The sequence below is a fragment of the Rhinopithecus roxellana genome, chromosome 13 (assembly GCF_007565055.1).
Source record: "Rhinopithecus roxellana isolate Shanxi Qingling chromosome 13, ASM756505v1, whole genome shotgun sequence".
NCBI lineage: Eukaryota > Metazoa > Chordata > Mammalia > Primates > Cercopithecidae > Rhinopithecus > Rhinopithecus roxellana.
The window spans coordinates 18,982,052-19,003,001 of NC_044561.1; positions in this window are offsets into that span (position 1 = coordinate 18,982,052).

Consider the following 20,950-nt stretch of genomic DNA (forward strand, 5'->3'; position numbering starts at 1 on the left):
CACACTCCGTTATGAACTGAATTGTGTCCCCTGTAAAATTTATATGTTGAAGTCCTAACCCACAATACCTCAGAATGTGACTATATTTGGGGAGAGGTCTTTTAAAGAGATTGTTAAGGTTAAATGAGGTCACATGGGTGGGCCCTGATCCAATTTTACTGACGTCCTTATAAGAGGAAATTTGGGCCAGACGTGGTGGCTCTCACCTGTAATCCCAGCACTTTGAGAGGCCGAGGCAGGCGGAACATCTGAGGTCAGGAGTTCGAGACAGGCCTAGCTAACACGGTGAAACCCCGTTTCTACTAAAAATACAAAAAATTAGCTGGGCGTGGTGGCGCGTTCCTGTAATCCCAGCTACTCTGGAGGCTGAGGCAGGAGAATTGCTTGAATCCGGGAGGCGGAGGTTGCAGTGAGCCAAGATCGTGCCACTGCACTCCAGCCTGGGCAACAGAGCAAGGCTCCGTCTGAAAAAAGGAAAAAAAAAAAAAAAAAAAGAGGAAATTTGAACACATAAACAGGCATCAAGGATGCATGCAGATAAAGAAAGACCACGTGAGGATATGTGAGGAGACGGCCCCCTGCAAGCCGAGGAGAGAGGCTGAAGGAGAACCCAAACCTGCTGCCCTTAATTTTGGGCTTCTATCTCCCAGAACTGTGAGCACATACATTGCTATTATTTAAGCCATCTAGCCTGTGATATTTAGTTATGGCAGCCCTAGCAAAGTAATACATACTCCAGAACTTTCATCTCTCTCTTCTCTAGATTTTGTAAAGCAGGAGGAGGGACGGGGCTGAGGAGACCTCACCACTACAAGTAGGACCAAGTTCAGTGTCTCTTGGCTTGCAATCTCTTGGAGAAAATGTACTGGGCTGGCTGGGAGATGCCCTTGGCTATTGTTTCCTTAAAGAATCATCATAGGGCCAGCATGGTGGCTCATGCCTGTAATCTCAGCACTTCGGGAGGCCAAGGCAGGACGATTGCCTAAGGCCAGGAGTTTGCTGCCAGCCTGGGCAACATAGCGAGACCTCATCTCTACTAAAAAAAAAAAGCCAGCTTAGGAGAGGTGGTTGGTGCATGCTTGTAGTCCCAGCTGTTCGGGAGGCTGAGATGGGAGAATCACCTGAGCCCAGAAGTAGGAGGTTACTGTGTGCCGTGATCACACCACTGCACTCCAGCCTTGGAGACATAGTGAGACTCTTGCCTAAAAAAAAAGACAAAAAAAGAACCATGACAATAGGTGGAGGAAAACAGTCTTAGATTCTAAAGGGGTGAATCCCCAAGCAGGCTGGAGCCAGTGTGAAGATATTTATGAAGTGTTTGTATGTGTACATGTTGGTGTGGAGGCAGCCCCAGCCTGCAGTCTTTTTTCTTAAAAAGAGGGTGATGCTATGATTTCACTGTGTGCTGCACATTTCAAAGTCGAGGACTAGGAGGCAAGAACTCTGGCTTGAGTTTTGGGTTCTACCACCAACTTGCTGCATGGACTTAAGCAAATTGCTTCACTTTCATGGACTCTGGATTCTCATTTACATGGTTGCTTGTTTCATGGTGTTCCTGTAAAGGATCCAAGGAGCTAAGGGAGCTACAGGCACTTTGAAGAGTTAAGAACATTAAGGACTTTTCCTAGCAGCCAGGACTTACTTTTCAGTTGGGCGAAAAGCATTTCAAATAGTCCGGCATCCTCAAAAATGAACCTGTGCCGAGTCCTGTGAAGTTCATACAATAAAGGGCTAAACACAGCATACTTTCTGCTCTGAAGGGGGTAGGCCAACCAAGAATACCCACAGAGGCTGGTCACTATGACCCCAAGCAGTCAGCCATATACCGGGATAGAGTATAGTATAGAGAGGTGCTAAGGATGCTGTGGTCTTGGGGCTTTGAGAAGTCAGAGAAGGTTTCATGGAGGTAGTGAGGATTGGCTGAATTTGGTTGGGTAGATGGTGGGAGTTGGAGGTAATGGAGTATTCTGAGTGGGAGAGTCAGGATGGCCCTTGGTCCATGGAGGCAGGAGAGGAATGATGCCACATCAGAGTTACAGGTAAAGATTACAAGGGAAAACCAGAGTGACGAGGTTAATTTTTGAGTCCTTCCTGGAACTGACCCAGCCCAATGGTTAATCTTTTTGGCCCCTTGGACCCTGTCCCAGGCATACATACACACAACCTGGGGATCCAGAGCAGCCCAGGGCAGAGCTGAGGGGGAACTTGGAGGTCACCCTGCTCAAGCCTGACCCCATTCCAGAAGCAAAACAGAAGATAGATAGAGGGACTGAGGTTTCACAAGGAGTTAGTTGGTAATGCAGGGATTTGAGCTCAGGTCTCCAGAGACAGTCTAGTACCTTTTCTAGGTCATCACCTGGGTCTTAAAAGTGGACTGGGTTTCAGAGGCTTTTACCTAGTGTTGGGGAGGGTTGAGAGTTTGGATCCTAACTTGTAAGTGTAGCTGTATTTGTTGATTGTTTCTGGGTGCAGAGCCTAGGATTACACACTGGATAGGCTCCTGCAGGTAACTGAGGTAGGCAGTTCCTGTGCCTCGGGACTTCAGGAGTGACCAGAAGGCCCTCCGTGTTCCAGCCTGGCTAACTGATAGCTACCATTTCACTAGAAGGGCTTCATGCCCACAGCTGGAGGCTCTGATCTTTTTTACAATGCTGTTTTGCTCTGGAAGGGACATTCATAGCAAACTTTGAATCAGTTGATGATATAACTCAATGTAAAGTGTGGTGTGGGGGAAGGAACAGATCCTTTCCTGAGAGCTAATTTTGATGGGGAAAGAAAGCATGAAGGTATTTAGTGCGATGAAAAGACAAAGGCAGCCAGGGAGGCCTGGCCCTTAGGATCTAGCCTGGAGGTTCGGAGCTTGGTTTCAGAATTAGGCAGATTTTTCTTTTCCTTGTTAAAAAAGCAGTATCACCTAATTACAGATTAATCAGAAAACACAGAGAGCAATGATAGCAGAAGAAATAATCCCTACAGTCCCATTCTCCCCTTCTCCCTTAAATGGCCATTATTAGTGCCTAAGTATAGTCCCTCTAGTCCCTTCTCTATGCATATTTTATGTATGTGTGTGTACATATGTAATGTACATGTGTGAGTTTCAGGTTTCGAACCACCAGAACTGTGAAACAAGAAGTTTCTTTTTCTTTTTCTTTTGTTTTTTTTTGAGATAGAGTCTTGCTCTGTTGCCCAGGCTGGAGTGTAGTGGCGTGATCTCGGCTTACTGCAACCTCTGCCTCCCAGGTTCAAGCAATTCTCTGCCTCAGCCTCCTGAGTAGCTGGGATTACAGGCGTCCACCACCACACTCGGGTAATTTTTGTATTTTTAGTAGAGACGGGGTTTCACTATGCTGGCCGGGCTGGTATGGAACTCCTGACCTCGTGATCCACCTGCCTTGGCCTCCCAAAGTGCTGGGATTACAGGCGTGAGCCACCGCACTTGGCCAAGAAAATAAATTTCTATTGTTTAAGCTAGTGGTTGTGGGACTTTGTTATGGTAGCCCTAGCAAATGAATGCAAGTGCCCTAGAGCTGTGGTTCTTAAAGTGTAGTTCTTGGACCAACAGCATCAGCATTACCTGGGATTTGTTCGGCAACATGTGTATATACATTGATATTATTTATATGTCTACTATATGTATGTGTATATAAGTAAAAAGTAGCATATAACCTCCTTACTTTCACTGTGATCTAGAAAGTTTGCTGAGCTGTAGACTGGGCAGCACGTGCTTGTGAACATCTCAAAGCAGGTCCCTCTTGTGCCAATTTGTTTTTATACCCTCTTCTTGTCTCTCTTAATTACCCTCTAGAGCAAGCGTTGGTAAACTTTTTCTGTAATAGTCCAGCTAGTAAATATCTTGTTTTGTGGGCCATATGATCTCTGTCACAATGACTTGACTGCCATTGTAGCACAAAAGCAGTCATAGATAATATGTAAGTGGATGATCGTGAACATGTTCCAGTCACACTTCATTTACAGACAATGAAATTTGAATTTCATGTGATTTTCATGTGTCATGAAATAGTCATCTTCCTATAATTTTTTCAACCATTAAAAAAATGTAAAAATTGGCTGGGCATGGTGGCATGGATAAAAATCCCAGCACTTTGGGAGGCTGACCGAGGAGGGTGGATCGTGCGAGCCCAGGAGTTCAAGACCAGCCTGGGCAACATGGTGAAACTCCGTCTCTCCAAAAAAATATACAAAAATTAGCTGGACTTGGTGGCGACTGCTTGTAGTCCCAGCTACTGGGGAGGCTGAGGTGAAAAGATTACTTGAGCCTGGGAGGCGGAAGCTGCAGTGAGTAGAGAGTGCGCACCACTGCACTCCCTGTCTCAAAAAAAAAAAAAAAAAAAAAAAAAAAGTGAAAATCAAGCCGGGTGTAGGTGGTGTGTGCTTGTAGTCCCAGCTACTCAGGAGGCTAAGGCAAGAAAATTGTTTGAGCCCAGAAGTTGGAGGCTGCAGTGAGCTATGATAGCGCCATGGCACTCCAGCCTGTGTGACAGAGCAAGACCCCATCTCTTAAAAAAAAAAAAAAAGTAAGTAAAAATCATTATTAGTTTATAGACAACACAAAAAACCATGGTGGGCTAAGTTTAGCCCATGGGCCATACCTAGCTGACCCCTGCTCTGTAGTAGTGATGTCTGATAGAACTTTCTGTTCTGATGGAAATGTTCTATATTTGTGCTGTCAAATACAGTAGCCATGAGCCATATGTGGCCACTGAGCACTTGATATGTGCCCAAGGTGACTTGAGGAACTCAGTTTTCAGTTTTATTTCATATTAATAAATGTAAATTTAAATAGCCATTTGTGCCTTGAGTCCTGTATTCAATAGGGTATTATTTTCTGAGGGCTGCTATAACAAATTACCACAAATTGGGTGGCTTAAAACAACGCAAATTAATTTTTTCATAGTTCCAGAGGCTATGAGCAAATAAACAAGGTGTTAGCAGAGCCATACTGCTTCTGAAGGCTCTAGGGAAGAATCCTTCCTTGCCCCTCTTCCAGTTTCTGGGGGCTTCTGGCACCCTTGGTGTCCTTTAGCTTGTGGATGCATCACTCCAGTCTCTGCCTCCATTGTCACATGGCATTCTCCGTGTGTGTGTGTGTGTGTGTGTCTCCAAATCTTGCTATCTTTATAAGCACACCAGCCATTGGATTTAGGGCCCATCCGAATCCAGTATGACCTCATCTTTACTAATTACAACTGCAAAGACCCTATTTTCAAATAAGGTCACATTCTGAGGTTCTAGGTGGACATGAATTTTGGGAAGACACCAATCAACCCAGTGTAGATAGAGTAGCTCTAAAGCAGTGGTTCTTAAATTTAGTGTGCATCAGAATCACCTGAGGACTTGCTGAACCATAGCTTGCTAAGCCCCATCCCCAGACTTTCTGATTGGTAGGTCTTGTTTGTCTAAGAAATCCCATGTATTTTGATGCTGTTGGTTCAGGGACCACACTTTGGGAACCATTGCTATAGTACTCTTTCATTCATTCTAGGGTTACCATAACAAAGTCCCACAAACCTGGTGGCTGAAACAATAGAAAGCTATTTTCTCACAGTTCTGGAGGGTAGAAGTCTGAAATCAAGGTGTTGGCGGGGTTGGTTCATTCTGAGGGCCTTGAGGGAAGATCTATGCCAGGCCTCTCTCCTTGGCTTATAGATGGCAGTCTTCTTATTTGCATGGCATTTGCACTGTGTGTGTGTCTCCGTGTCCAAGTTTCCCCCTTTTTTTTTTTTTTTTTTTTTTTGAGGTGGAGTCTCGCTCTGTCGCCCGGACTGGAGTGCAGTGGCCAGGTCTCTGCTCACTGCAAGCTCCGCCTCCTGGGTTTACGCCATTCTCCTGCCTCAGCCTCCCGAGTAGCTGGGACTACAGGCGCCCACCACCTCGCCCGGCTAGTTTTTGTATTTTTAGTAGAGACGGGGTTTCACTGTGTTAGCCAGGATGGTCTCGATCTCCTGACCTCGTGATCCGCCCGTCTCGGCCTCCCAAAGTGCTGGGATTACAGGCTTGAGCCACTGCCCCCGGCCTAAGTTTCCCCTTTTTATTAGGACAACAATCACATTGGATTAGGGCCCACCCTAAATGACCTTATTTTAATTTGATGACCTCTCTAAAGACCCTATCTCCAAATAAGGTCCCATTTTGAGCTACTGGGAGCTAAGACTTCAGCGTGAATTTTTTTTGAGGGATAAGACACAAAAGCATAACAGAGCTTGACTATGCTTTTGGCACCTTGAGCTAAGGGGTACCTTCTTGGAGCTCCTGTGTACAGGATAACTGTGCTTCTCGTGTCTTTGAACTCTGGATAGAAGCTGGCCTGGATGAAAGTTTCTAGGATGAGGAGGCAGGAGTCTTGGCTTCCAGTTCTGCTCTGCTGACACCTGACTGGGTACTTGGACAAATAACTTGTCTCAAGGTCTTAGTATCTCCTTGGTCTTTGGTGAGCTCTGACAATCTGTGATTCATAGGTGACAAGACAAGGTTAGTTTTTGGTTCATTCTCGGCCTCCGTTCTGTCTGTAGGCCCTCAATTTGTGCTAGTGAGACCAAGGATGGGAATTTGATCCTTTCAGACTCATTGATTTTTTCTATGCTGACTTTATCAATATTTTACTCATTCATTCAACAAACACTTATTGAGCATCTCTTGTGTAGTAGGCATTGTGCTCAACAGGACAGGGTCTCGGCTCTTCTTAGCTCAGTCTGGTGGTGACAGACATATAACCAGATAATCAGCAATACTTTTTTTTTTTTTATCTTGAAGAGACAGGGTCTCCCTGTGTTTCCCAGGCTGGTCTTGAACTCCTGGGCTTAAGTGATCCACCTGTCTTGGCCTCCCAGAGTATTCAGATTATAGGCATGAGCCACTGTACCTAACCTGAGAAACACATTTCATGAGTGTTATGGCTACTGTTAATTTTTTTTTTTTTTTTTTTGAGGCAGGGTCTCACTCTGTCACCTGGGATGGAGTACAGTGATGCGATCATGGTTCACTGCAGCCTTGACCTCCTGGGGTCAAGTGATCCTCCCACCTTAGCTTCCCTAGTAGCTGGGACTATAGGGCCATGCTGCCACATCTGGCTGATTCTTGTATTTTTTTAAGAGATGGGATTTCGCCATGTTGCCCAGGCTGGCCTTAAACTCTTTGGCTCAGTCAATCTGCCCACCTTGGCCTCCCAAAGTGCTGGCATTACAAGTGTGAGCCACTGCACCCGGACAAAATTTTTAATTGGGAAGCCACTAGGCTGACATAGCTCCAGCATATTAAGTCCCAATGTAAACAGTAAAACAGAATTAGAGACTTCATCAATCAGAAACTTCTAACTAACTTCTAAATAGGGACTTTTTGCTCTAACCAGTCAAATATGTTTTCTTTGTCTTTCTTCCACAAACACCTTATGAAAGTTTCTCACCCCCCATCCCCCAGTGCAGTGCTAAATTGCTTGTGGTCTGGTGCTGCCTGATTCATGAATCACTGTCTGCTAAAATAAACTCTTTAACATTGTAATGTGCATAAGTTCTTTTAACATTATGTGATAAACACGATGTGCTATGGGAACTAGGATGGCAGGGTGGGTAGTTCAGCCTGGGGGTGTCAGAAAAGGATTTAATGAAGAGATGAGCTGTATTATTATTATTTTTTAAGAGATGGAGTCTCACTTTGTCATCCAGGCTGGAGTGCAGTGGTGTGATCATAGCTCACTGCAGCCTCAAACTCCTGGGTTCAAGTGATCCTCCTGCCTCAGCCTCCCAAGTAGCTGGGACTACAGGCATATGCCACTGTGCCAAGCTAATTTTAACATTTTTTTGTAGAGACAGGGTCTTGCTTTGTTGCCCTGGTTGGAATAGCATCTTAAAGGTTGAATCGTAGTTCTATGGGGAGAGAGGGCCAAGAGAGGAATTCTAAGAAGAAGAGGAATTCTAAGAAGAAAGAACAGCTTGTGCTGTTCCTGGCAGGTATGAAGAGTAACTGGGTATGTTTGGTGCTCCAAGACATGTGGACGACTAGTGGGAGATGAGGCTGAAAATATGGTTTCAGAACAAGGAAGGATGTTATATGCCAGGTCAAGGAGGTTAGACTTCATCCTGAGCCAAAAAGGAACCGTGAGGGTTTTTACACTGGGGGAGTTACATGTTCACATGTCTGTTTTGAGAAGCTGTGTCTGGCCTGAGGAGTCTAGAGGCAGGGAGGGCAGTTAGGGGGTCAGTCCTATGGCTCAAGTGACTGATGATGAGGTCTGAACCAAGGCAGGGGTCATGGTGGTAGAGAGGAGAGGACAAATTCAAGAAGATGTTTAAGGTCTTTAGCTTGGGCGACTGCGTGTTTGGTTGTGCAGTGGCTGGCCAGGGAAGAGGAGGAAGAAGGTTTGGGTGGAGAGAGTAATGTCTTGTTTTGGACATATGACATTCAAGGGGTCTGGGCACCACCGAGGGAGGTGTCTTCAGTCAGCTCGTGAACTGTAAGTCTGGAGCTCCAGAGAGGGACAGGGCTCATCGCAGGCATCTCCTCCTGCTCATTGCTCCAGCCACACTGCCCTTCTCTCCCTTCTTAGATCATTCCAGCCAAGTTTATTCCCACCTTAGGGCCTCTGATATGACTCTTCCTCTGGTTTTCCACATGGCTGGCTCCTTTCGTTCTTTTTTTTTTTTTTTTTTTTTTTCTTTTTTTGGAGATGGAGTCTTGCTCTGTTACCCAGGCTGGAGTGCAGTGGCACCATCTCGGCTCACTTCAGCCTCCGCCTCCCAGGTTCAAGCGATTCTCCCATCTCAGCCTCCCAAGTAGCTGGGATTATAGGTGCCTGCCACCACATCCAGCTAATTTTTGTTTATATATTTATTTATTTATTTCAGAGTCTTGCTTTGTCGCCCAGGCTGGAGTGCAGTGATGTGATCTTAGCTCACTGCAACCTCCACCTCCTGGGTTCAAGCGATTCTCCTGCCTCAGCCTCCCCAGTAGCTGGGATTCCAGGTGCGCTCCATCACGCCTGGCTAATTTTTGTATTTTTAGTAGAGACGGGGCTTCACCATGTTGACCAGGCTGGTCTTGAACTTCTGACCTTGTGATACACCCGCCTCGGCCTCCCAAAGTGCCGGGATTAAAGGCATGAGCCACTGCACCTGGCCAATTTTTGTATTTTTAGTAGAGGCAGGGTTTCATCATGTTGGCCAGGCTGGTCTAGAATTCCTGATCTTAGGTGATCCACCACCTCGGCTTCCCAAAGTGCTGGGATTACAGGTGTGAGCCACTGCACCCGGTCTCACTGTTTAGGTCTCAGCAGTGCAAGGGCAGAGACTTTATTTTATTTGGTGCTCTATCCTCAAGGCCATCTACTTTGTGCCAGGAGCTCAGTGCATACCTGTTGAATGAATAAATGATTGGCGGCTAAAGCCTGGGAGTGAAGCAGGGGGAGAGGATGCACATTAACATTAGAGGGATCTGGCTAGGTGCGGTGGCTCATGCGTATAATCCTAGCACTTTGGGAGGCTGAGGCTGGAGGACCACTTGAGACCAGGGGTTCAAGTCCAGCCTGGGCAACACAGTGAGACCCCATCTCTACCAAAAAATTAAGAAAATTAGCCAAGTGTGGTAGCATTCACCTATAGTCCCTGCTACTTGGGAGGCTGAGGCAGGGGGATCACTTGAGCCCAGAAGTTTGAGGCTGCAGTGGGCTCTGATTGCTCCAGCCTGGGAGATAGTGTAAGAGTCAGAGTGCCTGAACTCAAATTCCCCTCTTACTAGCTGTGTTAACTGGGACCAGTGCCTCAGTTTCTTCATCTGTAAAATGGGGATAATAATGTTATCTACCACTCTGGGTTGTTTTAAGGACCAAATGAGACCTCTCATGGCATGTTCAATAAGTATTAGCCATTATTATTAATTAAATACTACCTTATGCCAGATAATATGCAAGGGACTTTCAATGCAAAGTTTTAATTCTCACAATAACCTGTTGAGATAGGAATTTTTAAAAAATCCATGTTTTACACTCAGAAAGAGGAAGTCACGGAATCACACATTTACCAGTTGAGAAGTAGAGGTACTGGAAGTTAAGCCCGGGTTTGTCTGACTTTAATGCCTGTGCTCCTAACCATTACACTGCACTCATCTGCAGATGTGACCTTGGAGTCCTGGTGTGGTAAAGTGAATCGACTGCAGAGGCCTGCCAGAACTCAGAGGTCCTGCCTCCTAGAGCCTTAGCTTCCCTAATCTGGCAGAGATCCTCTCCAGAAAGGGTATCAGCAGCACAAAGGCTATCCCAAGATGAGGTGCACCCTGAGATCAGTCTTCCTACCTCTGACTGGGAAGACTGGCAGTGGACCCGGGATACCTTGTGAAATGCACAGCCTGGTGATCCACACCAACCTACCGACCAGAATTTTTATGACCAGTCATCACATTTCTCTCCAATGTCTAGAAGCTTTGGGTAGGATAAGAGACTTCAATTAAAATGCAATCTTCCCCTTTGACCAATTACTCTTTAATTATCTTCCTACTCACTAACCTCTGCTGATACCATGATAAGTAAGAGAAAATGACTTTTGAATTAGTTCATTGGTGACAAAGTCTTCTAAACAGTGTTTTATATATATCCATAGATAACATGTGCACACACCTGCTCAGCTGCCCATATGCAAACACGTGCCTGCCATGGAGCATATATCTACATAGGTCTACATATTCCCTAGAACACAAATAACCTTGCAGAGAACTTGCCACATGTGCCAGGGTTCTTATCTACCCAATTGTGCGTACATAGCAAAAACAAACAAAAAACCCTAATACAACTACACACCCACAAGACAAAACCAAAATCCAAAACCAAACCCGAAACCCACCAAATCCTCAGATGACTCTTAAGTTTGGAGGGACAGAGACTAAGCAAAAAATTAAGAATATTAGTTTTTGGCTGGGCACGGTGGCTCATGCCTATAATCCCAGCACTTTGGGAGGCCGAGGTGGGTGGATCATCTGAGGTCATGAGTTTGAGACCAGCCTGGCCAACATGGCGAAACCCTGTCTCTACTAAAAATACAAAATTAGCTGGGCGTAATGGTGTGTGCTTGTAATCCCAGCTACTCTGAAGGCTGAGGGAGGAGATTCGCTTAGAACCTGGGAGTCGGAGGTTGCAGTGAGCTGAGATCACGCCACTGCACTCCAGCATGGGCAACAAAGGGAGACTCTATCAAAAAAAAAAAAAAAAGAATATGAGTTTCTATTCATTGAGTGCTCACTAAATGCTCAAAACTGTATTAAGCACTTTACATATACTGTCTCGCCTAGTCTTCATTAACAACCCCATGAATCAGATATTAGCACTCCAATTGTTTCTCGCAGGAAGACTGAGGCCGTGGTAAAGTCCCAGTACCCCAAGGGATTATATGCACATCAGTCTTTTTTTTTTTTTTTTGCTTTTTAATTTTACTTTTAAGTTCTGGGATACATGTGCTGAACGTGCAGGTTTATTACATAGGTATACATGTGTCGTGGTGGTTTTCTGCAGCTATCAACCTGTCATCTAGGTTTTAAGCCCCACATGCATTAGGTATTTGTCCCTTCCCTTTCCCCCTACCTCCTGACACATCAGTCTTTTTGATATAGCTTGCCAAGGTCACATAACTAGCAATTCACAGAAGCAAACTTTGATGTGCAGCTGTGTTCTGACTACAAAACCTTTGTTCTTAACCACTAGGATCTTAACCATTTGTGTTTTTTAAGAAAAAAAATCCAGTGACACTGGTTAAAGCACTGTAATGAAGACTTTTTTCAAGACCATCATGATAGGTATAAAAACAATGGGATATTGTAGTGGCAGGGAGAGAAACTGTGTTTAACTCTGAATATAGCATGAACAAGTGGGAATTAGTGGCCAAGGGGCAGGGTGGGGGCCAGTGAATGGAAAATTACTAAGAGGAGTTATTGGGGGAAGAGGGTTTCTGGCTAAACTGACCTAACAGGATTCCTGCTGAAGATAGGCCAGGGTCATCAGTCATTACCTGATGGATGGTAGAGGATGAGGAGCCTGATCAGATATTGAGGGTGATCAGATATCAAGGGTGGGGGTGTTCTTGCAAAACTAACTTAGTAGGGTTCTTTGCTAAAACTGTATTTTATGAGGAAGTACACATATATCGACCTAGGAGAAGGTTCAGGAGCCTGATTAAAGTTTGGTCAAAGTCGGGCACGGTGGTTCATGCCTGTAATCCTAGCACTTTGGGAAGCTGAGGCAGGTGGATCACCTGAGGTCGGGAGTTCGAGAGCAGCCTGACCAACGTGGAGAAACCTCGTCTCTACTAAAAATACAAAATTAGCCCGGCGTGGTGGTGCATGCCTGTAATCCCAGCTGCTTGGGGGCTGAGGCAGGAGAATCACTTGAACCTGGGAGGCGGAAGCTGCAGTGAGCCGAGATCGAGCCATTGAACTCCAGCCTGGGCAACAAAAGTGAAACTCCGTCTCAAAAAAAAAAAAGTTTGGTCAAGCAAACCATCTGTCAATTTCTATGTCAGGCCTAGAGAGAAGAAATAAATTTATTTTTACTTTTACTCTTATTTTTTGAGTCAGAGTCACACTCCGTCACCCAGGCTGGAGTGCAGTGGTGCCATCTCAGCTCACTGTGACCTCTGCCTCCTGGGTTCAAGTAATTCCTCCTCCCGAGTAGCTGGGATTACAGGTGCACACCACCATGTCCAGCTAATTTTTTGTATTTTTAGTAGAGATGAAGTTTCACTGTGTTGGCCAGGCTGGTCTTGAACTCCTGACCTCAAGTGATCCGCCTGCCTAGGCCTCCCAAAGTGCTGGGATTACAGGCATGAGCCACTGCACCTGGTGTGAATTTAATTTTTACTGAGTAGCAGCATGAGATATCTTCCACTGCCATCATCCTCAATTTAGAAGAAGCTAGCTATTTAAAAAAAAAATTGTAGCAAAATATACACAATATTAAATTTACCTAGTAAACCATTTTTTAAGTAAACTCAGTGACATGAAGTACTTTCTTTTAACAAATTATTTTCATTGATACATAATAATTATACATATTTAAGCCAGGCGAGTTGGGATTATGCCTGTGATTCCAGCACTTTGGGAGCCCGAGGCGGGCAGATCACGAGGTCAGGAGATCGAGACCATCCTGGCTAACATGCTGAAACCCTGTCTCTCCTAAAAATACAAAAAAATTAACTAGGCGTGGTGGTGGGCGCCTGTAGTCCCAGCTACTTGGGAGGCTGAGGCAGGAGAATGGCATAAACCTGGGAGGCAGAGCTTGCAGTGAGCAGAGATTGTGCCACTGCACTCCAGCCTGGGCAACAGGGCGAGACTCCGTCTCAAAAAAAAAGATACATATTAAAGTGTTCATGTGATATTTTGATACAGGCATACAATCTGAAATTATCAATTTGGAGTAATTAGGATATTCATCACCTCAAATTTTTTTTTTTTTTTTGATACAGAGTCTTACTCCAATACCCAGGGGCTGGAATGCAGTGGCATGATCACGGCTCATTGCAGCCTCAACCTCCCAGGCTCAGGTGATTCTTCCACCTCAGCCTCTCGAGCTCTTGGAACTACAGATGCTCACCACCACGATTGGCTAATTTTTTTTTTTGAGACTGAGTCCCGGTCTATTGCCCAGGCTGGAGTGCAGTGGCATGATCTCGGCTCACTGCAACCTCCGGCTCCTGGGTTCAAGTGATTTCTGGCTAATTTTTGTATTTTTACTAGAGACGAGGTTTCACCATGTTGGCCAGGCTGGTCTTGAACTCTTGACCTCAAGTGATCTGCCCACCTCGGCCTCCCGAAATGCCTCATTAGGCATGAGCCATGAGCCACCGCACCCACCCACGGCTAATTTTTTGTATTTTTTGTAGTGATGGGGTTTTGCCATGTTGTCTAGGCTGGTCTTGAAGTTCTGGGCTCAAGCCATCTGCCCGTCTTGGGCTCCCCAAATGCTGGAATTACAGGTGTAAGCCACTGTGTGCAGCCTCACCTCAAACATTTATTGTTTCTTTGTGTTAGGAACATTTCAAATCTTCTAACTGTTTTGCAAAATACAATAAGTTATTGTTAACTATAATCACCCTATTATGCTATTGAACACTAGAAATTATTCCTTCCATTTAATTGTCTGTACCCATTAATCAACCTCTCTTTATTCCCCCTGCTACCCTTTCTGGCCTCTGGTATCTACCATTCTAGTCTCCACCTCCATGAGATACATTTTCTTAGCTCCTGCATATGAAGGAGAACATGTATTTGTCTTCTGTGCCTGGCTTTTTTCATTTAACATAATGGCCTCCTGTTCCATCTATGTTGGTGCAAATGACAGGATTTTATTCTTTTTTTGTGGCTGAATATTATTTCATTGTGTATATATACTACATTCTCTTTCTTTTCTCATTTATCAGTTGATGGGCACTTAGGTTCCTTCCATATCTTACCTTTTGTGAGTACTGCTGCAAGAAACATGGATGTGCAGATGTCTTTAATACACAATTTCCTTTCTTTTGGGTATATACCAAGCAGTGGGATTGTTGGATCATATAGTAGATCTATTTTTTTTTATTATACTTTAAATTCTAGGGTACATGTGCACAATGTGCAGGTTTGTTACATATGTATACATGTGCCACGTTGGTGTGCTGCACCCATTAATTCATCATTTACATTAGGTATATCTCCTAATGCTATCCCTCCTCCCTCCCCCCACCCCACAACAGGCCCCAGTGTGTGATGTTCCCCACCCTGTGTCCAAGTGTTCCCATTGTTCAATTCCCACCTATGAATGAGAACATGCAGTGTTTGGTTTTCTGTCCTTGCAATAGTTTGCTCAGAATGATGGTTTAAAGCTTCATCCGTGTCCCTACAAAGGACATGAACTCATCCTTTTTTATGGCTGCATAGTATTCCATGGTGTATATGTGCCACATTTTCTTAATCCAGTCTATCACTGATGGACATCTGGGTTGGTTCCAAGTCTTTGCTATTGTGAATAGTGCCGCAGTAAACATACGTGTGCATGTGTCTTTATAGCAGCATGATTTATAATCCTTTGGGTATATACCCAGTAATGGGATGGTAGATCTATTTTTAGTTTTTTGAGGAACCTCCACACTGTTTTCCATGGGGGCAATACTAATTTCCATTCCCACTAGCTTTTCCCTTTCTTTGCATCCTGACCAGCATCTGGTTTTTTTTTTGTCCTTTTGATAATAGCCATTTTAACTGGGGTGAGATGATATCTCATTGTGGTTTTAATTTGTATTTTCCTGGTGATTAGTACTGTTGAATACTAAGCATTTTTTCACATCTGTTGGTCATTTGTATGGCTTCTTTTTTCCTTTTTTTTTTTAAATACAGGGTCTTGCTATGTTGACCATGCTGGAGTTGAACTCCTGGGCTCAAACCATCCTCCCACCTCAGCCTCCCAAATATGTGTGTCTTCTATTGAGAAATGTCTATTGAGATCCTTTGAGTGGTATTAAGTACTTTCATGAGGTTGTACAACCATCATTACTATTTCCAGAACTTTTAAATCATCCCAAATGAAACTCTGTATCCATTAAACAATTCAACTTCCCATTACTTCCCCTTCCCCCAGCTCCTGGTAACCACTAGCCTATTTTCTGTCTCTGTGAATTTGCCTGTTCTGGGTACCTTATATAATGTTGAATATTTTCAAGTTTTAACCATGTAGTAGCATGTAATGAGGTGTAATATGATTGGATCTTGCAATGAGGTGATCCTAAGAGGCATTATCTGACCGGATCCTGCTTTGGGGTGATACCAGAGCTCCATCTGATTGGGTCCTGGATCCCTGCTATGTGGTGTCCACTTTTATTTATTTTTATTTTTTTAGAGACAGGGTTTCACTCTGTCACCCAGGCTGGAGTGCAATAACGTGATCATAGCTCTTCATAACCTTGAACTCCTAGGCTCGAGTGATCCTCCTACCTCAGTCTCCCAAGTAGTGAGGACTACAGGTGCATGCCACCACACCCACCAAATTAAAACAAAAAAATGTAGAGAAGGGTGTCCCACTATGTTATCCAGGATGGTCTCAAACTCTTGGGCTCAAGTGATCCTCTTGCCTGGGCCTCCCAAAGTTCAGGCATGAATGACTGTGCCCAGCCAATGTCTGCTTCTCAATTCAGTCCCTGCTCTTGGGTCTGAGTAATTAGATTCCCCCTATAGTTGCACACTTGGTTCATCTGGACACACTCAGGTTACGTGACCTGAGGGTCCATGGCAACTGAAAAACAACTCACAACTTTGTTACATAAAAGTTGAACCAGATTGGGGAAAAAAAAGTTGAACCAGATTGGTCCAGTGCGGCTACATATCAATAAATACATGTTGAATCAAAGAAGGAACTAAACCAGACTCGAAAAATTATAAAGTCAACCCAAGTTTCCTTCTGCTTTTTTTTTTTCTAATGCCTTTCCCCACCTCTGTGATGCCCTCTTTTCTTTCCCTCCTCTGTTTCTCCAAGAAAACATTCTTAGGACAGGACCTAATGAGTGGAACAGTAGAAGGAACCCTGGACTGGAATCAGGATACCAGGGTTTCACCCTGGCTTTGTCACTGGATAATCATAAACTCTTCTCTCAGGGATTATACTCTCCATGAGTAACAGAAGAGGATTTGCTTGGCTAATCTTTAGGTTTCTTTCCGGTTCTGGCTTTCCAGATTTCAGGCTACACTCAGACTAATATGACAGGGTTATTTCTTCCAAGGGTATTTTGCACTGAAGCACAGGACAGAGGAAGAAAGGGAGAATGGTGAAATTCTAGGCATCCTTATGTGGCTGGGAGAGGTATTTTCCTGTCATCATGCACCCTAGGAAAGTAGAAGTAAGGCAGATCCTTATCCCAGCCCCTGAAACCTGCCAACTTGTAAATTCAGCATTGACTCACACTTAAGGAAGTAGCAGAGGACACTGTGGAGCAATTCCTGGGAGCAGGGCCTCTTGCCTGGTTGGTGTGAATCCCTGTGGACAGCTGGTATGAATGGGTCCGGTCCTGGACACTCCCTGGGACTTCGTTAGGAATTAGTAGGCCTTTTGGGTAAGCTGGTCACTGGAGAGGCAGGAGAATTGGGGTTTAGTCCGGAGCCTGTCACTTGCCAGTTGTGTGGCTTGAACAAGTCTTTTCTCTCTGGGCATCAGTTCCTCCATGTATCATATAAAGGAGTTAGATGCTATGGCCTCTCTCCACACTCTGGCTACCTGAACCTTCCAGTTCCTCAGACACATCATGGTCTTTTCGTGTCCTGGGCATTTGTTCACCTGGAACACTCCCTTAACTCATCTCCTACCCAACTCACCTGATTCACTCCTTCATGGCATGTCCTTCAGGTCCAGGCTACCTCTCTATATGAGAGAGTATTGAGTGGAATACAATGTGGAATGGTGGGGAAAACTGCAGACTGTATATTCCACTGAAGCTATTCAAGTACTTAAAAATTGTTTTCTATTGTAGTAAATACATATGATATACAATGTAGTATCTTTTTTTTTTTTTTTTTCTTGTGAGACAGTATCTATCTCACTCTGTTGCCCAGGCTGGAGTGCAGTGGCATGATCATAGCTCACTGCAACCTTGAACTCCTGGGCTCAAATAATCCTCTCACCTCAGCCTCCTGAGTAGCTGGGACTACAGGTGTATGCTACTATGCCTCACTATGTTTTTTTTGTAGAGATGGGGCCTTGCTATGTTGCTCAGGCTGGTCTTGAACTCCTAGCTTAATGATCCTCCCACCCTGGAGTCCCAAAGTGTTGGGATTATATGTGTGAACCACTGCACTCAGGCTTCACACTTATATATTCTTAAACATTTCAAAATTCTTCAAATCTGTGTTCTTATTGTGAGGTAGACCTAGAAGGCATAATTATACTCATTTTATAACTGAGGAAAGCAGAGACTTGAAGTTAGAGCTACATAGAACTCTATAGCAATATAACCTTCTCTAGGGTATATTGTCACTACTCCCTTTTAAACCTGAGAATGATGTTGTAGTCATTAATGACCTTCTTTCCGCTGATCCAATACTCTGCCCCAGAATCCTACTTATCACAATGTTCTAGTTAGCTACTACCAATTAGGTAAAGTTGACACTTGAGATAAAATCTATTTGCCATCCATCTGTGACTGATGTTCCTTGCTTTTGCTATTAGGCAGTTTTAAATATTTTCTTTCTTTTTTTTTTTAAATTGAGACAGAGTCTTGCTCTGTTACCCAGGCTGGAGTGCAGTGGCACCATCTTGGCTCACTGCAACCTCCCTCTCCCAGGGAGAGGGATTATCCCAGTGATTCTCCTGTCTCAGCCTCCCAATAGCTGGGATTACAGGCACACGCCACCACGCCTGGCTAATTTTTCTATTTTTAGTAGAGATGGGGTTTCACCATATGGTCAGGCCGGTCTTGAACTCCTGACCTCAGGTGATCCACCTGCCTCTGCCTCCCAAAGTGCTGGGATTACAGATGCGAGCCACCATGCCTGGCCAGTTTTAAATTTTTAAAAAAGGTTAATATATTTTTCTTTTTCTTTTTTTTTTTTTCTGCATCAGGGTCTTGCTCTGTCACCCAGGCTGGAGTGCAGTGGTGTGGTCATGGCTCACTGCAGCCTTGACGTCCTTGGCTCAGGTGATCCTCCCACCTCAGCCTCCCAAGTAACTGGGACTACAGGTGTGAGCCACCATGCCTGGCTTTTCTTTTTAGAATTTTCTGTGGTGACGGGGTCTTCCTATGTTGCCAAGGCTGGTTAATGTATTTTTCAAGAAGGTCCGAGGCTCACAGATAATAAATTCTACTTTATTTCCACTACTTGGACACACGTGTATACTACTCCTCCTGCTTTCCCCCATTAGCTTGACTTTTAGGCTTTCTGATTTTTGTTTTCTTCTTTTTTTGGAGACAGAGTCTCACCCTGTTGCCCAGGCTGGAGTGCAATGGTGTGATATTGGCTCACTGCAACCTCCACCTCCCAGGTTCAAGCGATTTTCCTACCTCAGCCTCCCAAGTAGCTGGGATCACAGCCACCTGCCACCATGCCTGGCTAATTTTTGTATTTTTAGTAGTGATGGGGTTGCACCATGTTGGCCAGGCCGGTCTCAAACTCCTGACCTCAAGTGATCCATCTACCTTGGCCTCCCAAAGTGCTGGGATTACAGGCAAGAGCCACTGTGCCCAATCAGGTTTTCTGATCTTGAATGTCCTGATCTTAACTGAAGTATGTTAGAAAGAAGGGAGGCCACCAGTACTACAAGGGAGCTCCAGAACAAGGCCTCCTGACTCTCGGTCATGTCTGTTCTTTACTGTAGCTTGTAGCTTAGCTTTTTTTCTTTTTCCCATTGAACTTTGTGTTAAATGGAGTTCACGAAGAAACGGAAAATCTGAATAGACCAATCATGAATAAGAAAAGTGAAAAAGTAATAAAAAGTCTTCCATCAAAGAAAAGCCCAGGACCTGATAACTTCACTGCTAAATTCTACCAATTATTTAATGAAGAAGTAATACCAATACTTCCCAAACTCTCCCAAAAAATTAAAGAAGATGGAATATTTCTGAACTCTTTTTATGAGGTTAAAATTACCTGGTACCAAAGCAGTAGAAGGATACTACAAGAAAACAAAATTATAGACCAAAATCCCTGATGAACATAGATACAAAAATCTCAAACAAAATACCAGTAAACCAAATTCAACAGCACATTGAAAAGATCATTCCCCATGATGAAGCGAGATTTATACTTTTGATGCAAGGATGGTTCAACATATGCAAATCAATAAGTGTGATATGTTGCATTAACAGAATGAAGGATAAAAAATGTGTAACCACCTCAAAAGATGCAGAAAAGGCATTTGACAAAATTCAACATTCATGATTTTTTAAAAAAAACCTCTCAACAAATTAGGTATCAAAAAATGTATCTCAACACAATAAATGCCATATATGACAAGCCCACAGCTAACAAGATACTTAATGGTGTTCTTATAAGATCAGGAACAATACAAGGATGCACACTCTTGCCACTTCTATTCAACAGAATACTGGAAGTCCTGTTGAAGTCCTGGCCAGAGCAATTAGGTAAGAAAAAAAAAATAATAAAAACTATCCAATTCAGAAAGGTAGGAATTAAATTCTCTGCTTGCAGATAACATGATCTTATATATATAAAATCCTAATGACTCCACCAAAAAACTGTTAGAACTAATAAATTTAGTGAAGTTGCAGGATGTAAAATCAACATATAAAACTTAGTAGCATTTCTATACACAATGAACTATCTGAAAAATTGAGAAAACTGTCCCATTTACAATTGCTACAAAAAACAAAATAGTAATAAATTTAACCAAGGAGGTAAAATATCTGGACACTAAAAACTATAACATTTAAGTGTGCTCACCAGAAAAAAATAAATATATAAGATAATGGATATGTTGACTAACCTGATTTAGCCATTCTGCAATGTGTATATATATATATCAAACGACATGTTATATACCATAAATATATACAATTTCTATTGTCAATTAAATCAATAGATGAATAAATAAATAAATAATCATAAAGACCAGAAGATATTGGAATAACATTTTCTTTTTTTTTGAGATAGAGTCTTCCTCTGTCTCCCAAGCTGGAGTGCAGTGGCGCTATCTCAGCTCACTGCAACCTCCACTCCCAGTTTCAAGTGATTCTCCTGTCTCAGCCTCCCGAGTAGCTGGGATTACAGGTGCACACCACTAATAGAGACAGGGTTTCACCATGTTGGCCAGGCTGTCTCAGACTCCTGACCTCAATGATCTGCCTGCCTTGGCCTCCCAAAGTGCTGGGATTACAGGCATGAGCCACGGCACCCAGCTGGAATAGTATTTTAAATGGATGAAAAGGAACCACCAACTCAGATTTTTTTAAATAAAGATGGGGTCTCACTATGGTCTCACTATGTT